The following is a 3,124-nucleotide window of genomic DNA, read 5'->3' as shown; positions in this document are numbered from 1 at the left end:
CTCAATTTCTAAAAAAAAAATACTCAATTTCTCTAATATCAGGGAAAACATGCTCCACCAAATGCGCCTTTTAACTACGTTCAAGCATCTGTGCTTTGCCTTTCCCCATTCTTCACAAATTATCTTGAAAGACTCAGACACAGTTGTCCATACGTTCTCCTTATTCTAATTCGGTTACACTTCTGCCCCATACTCTTCTCATAAATTTAAATTTAAAAATAATTTTGGGGTAGGGACGCCTGGGACGCATCTGCCTTCACCCATATGATGATCCCAGGGTCCTGGGATCGAGTCTGGCACTGGGCTCCTTGCTCAGCGGGGAGCCTGCTTCTCCCTCTGCCTGCCATTCCCCCTACTTGAGCTCTCTCTTTCTCTGACAAATAAAAATCATTTAAAACTAATAATAATAAGTTGGGGTCACCTTGAGTGGCTCAGCTGCTTAAGCATCCGGCTCTTGGTTTCAGCTCAAGTCATGATCTCAGGGTCCTGGGACAGAGCCCAGAGTTGGGCTCCCGGCTCAGCAGAAGATCTGCTTGTCCCTCTCTTTATACCCCTCCTTGTGTTCTCTTCCTCAAATAAATAAACAAAATTGCTAAAAAAAAAAAAAAAAGTTTCTTTGGGAGCCACTCATAAGAGTATTCCTCTTTGCCTTGAATTCTGAAAATATTCAATATTGAGTTATTTTTCTGAAAATGTAGTAGTTAACGAATTCATATAATTATTTTAGAAGGTTTTCTTTAAAAAAAATCTGTAGTGGGCTTAGTTAAGGCTTACTATGAACAATTTGTTATGCTATACTGCTTGCATTTCATCATTATATGTCAAGTACACTTTGAGATAGATACTTTGTTTACCTAAAAATAAGGCATAAGTAAATATGAAAGAATTGGAAAAGTGGATTTGAAGATAACCATGAATTTTTTTATGCAAAAGTATTGGTGAACATATAATTTAAATCAAGTGATTGATCATTACTATACATTTCATTTATTGGGAATTGACTCTAAATTTTATTCCAATGCTAATCATTCAGGTCTTTCTAAAAGAAAATCAAACAAGCAAATAAGCACAAAGAAAATAAAAGTATGTAAAAATTAATGACCCAAATCTCCACACCAGAACACTTTTTTAGCATTTCCACAAACACTATTGCCTCCTTTCTATCTCAAGCACACGGAAGTACTAGATTACAACATAATGATTTAAAGAGAAGCAAAATAAAAGGAATAAAATCTTACTGTACAAATAAAAACATATAAATTATAGATATAGAAGGCTGATTAGTTATTGATTAGAAATTGGTTAGAAATTGCTGAGCATGGGACACCTGGGTGGCTCAGTTGGTTAAGCAGCTGCCTTCGGCTCAGGTCATGATCCCAGCGTCCTGGGATCGAGTCCCGCATCGGGCTCCTTGCTCGGCGGGGAGCCTGCTTCTCCCTCTGCCTCTGCCTACTACTCTGTCTGCCTGTGCTCACTCGCTCGCTCTCTCTAACAAATAAATAAATTAAAAAAAAAAAAAAAAAAAGAAATTGCTGAGCATATAGACTCATTGGTGAATGAGTCTCTCAAATGAGAACATAGAACAGCTGTTCAAATCTCAGTTACATCCCCATCAGTTTGACTTTGATTTTTGGAAAGTCTTTTTTTTTTTTTTCCCCCAGAATGGACTCTACCCTTGCACTTTATTAAAAGAAAAAACATCGTGAGTTACCCAGCAGCTTACTTGAATTGAAAAAGTAACATGATTCAATGTGAAAAGAAGAAACTGTCTGCAAATCTCTGAGAGTAATAAACTGCAATATACAGTGCATACAGCGGTCATACTGAGCAACAAACTCTCATACAGAATAAAATATTTTAATATGCTTAAAATCCAAATTTCTCTTTAAAATAATTCATGAACAGGATTCTCAAGTAGTCATTAGCACCCCAATTAGTCAAGCATCAGGAAGCTACATTCCAGCTATCTCATATACAGAGACGTCTTTTCACCAGTCAGTTCCTTCTAACGTCTTTTAGACATTAGGAAAAAAAAAAAAAAGGCTTAGTGGACTTTTTTGCTTCTCTGACACTCCCCATTCTACCACTTCTTCAAATCATGGAAACCGAATTTGCTAAACACCAGAAATCTGTTAATATGTTGTATAAACCATATGTTCTGTTGGTTGACCGTCTGCAGCTGTTAAGCCGGCTGGTCACTGGTTAACTGGTTGTTAAATGCCTCCTCTGTAAGTTCTTCACTTAGTCCATCTAGAGCTGTGACTGTTCCCCCAATCCCTTTCTCTCCTTTCATAGCCTCTCTGAATTTCTGAAGGTATAATTTTAGAGGTTCTACATAACTGTGGAAGCCTCGGGTAGACATGGCAGGGGGCTTATCTTCTCCATTGATTGTTTTCCATTGCTGTTGACAGCATCTTTCACTTGCTTCAGATGTTATAAAGCGAATGAACTCACACATTCTTAATTTTAAACACATTCTTTGGCATCTTTTGCAGTCTTTCCCATTTGAGGTAAGGCGTTTTTCATTATCCTTGCTGCATTTGTAATTGGAAGATCTATGTCTTGTTCTCTAAAACTTTCTTTTGGACCATTTTGTCTTCACAATCATTCAAGCTGTCCTCGGTATCATCATGAGGTGATGTAACAGACTGACTTCCTGCAACATAGTCAGCAGAAATGTGTGGTTGAGAAACACGTGTTGTAGCAACGTCACCATCCATCTCCAATGCAGCCCTCGTTGGCTCCCATGTCCAATCAGCTGTTTGGTCAGGCAGGAAATGGCTTCAAAGGAACTAGTCCTGGTGTGGAGCTACCAAATCTTACTTTTTTTTTTTTTTTTTTTAAATACACTGTTTTTTGAGGAGTAGTGAGAAGAATAGTCTAAAAGTATAAAGAAGAATTCCAGATCGATAAACTATTTGATATATCATTTGAAGACAAACCATTTAAACTAAAATAAGTAAGCTTATAAATAAATACACAAAAGTAAATACTAAAATGCATTGTTACTTCACTTCTGGAGTGCCAAGTGTCTATATCATTTTGCATTCCAACCAACAATGTATGAGACTTCCTGCTCTACATCCCTGCCAACATTTGGTGCTGTCAGTGATCTTGATTTTGG

At 37.3% G+C, this 3,124-nt stretch overlaps 1 pseudogene across 1 annotated transcript; it reads right to left on the bottom strand.

Moving 5' to 3' along the window:
* Nucleotides 1-2,091: 2,091 nt before the first annotated feature.
* LOC308343767 (nuclear transcription factor Y subunit beta-like) lies at nt 2,092-2,720 on the bottom strand (annotated as a pseudogene). The gene has a single exon. The product of its transcript is annotated as a nuclear transcription factor Y subunit beta-like (transcript).
* Nucleotides 2,721-3,124: the final 404 nt, after the last annotated feature.

The sequence above is a fragment of the Martes martes genome, assembly GCF_963455335.1.
Source record: "Martes martes genome assembly, chromosome: 5".
NCBI lineage: Eukaryota > Metazoa > Chordata > Mammalia > Carnivora > Mustelidae > Martes > Martes martes.
Note: the sequence above shows the minus strand (reverse complement) of the source record. Positions and strands in the feature narration are given on the sequence as shown.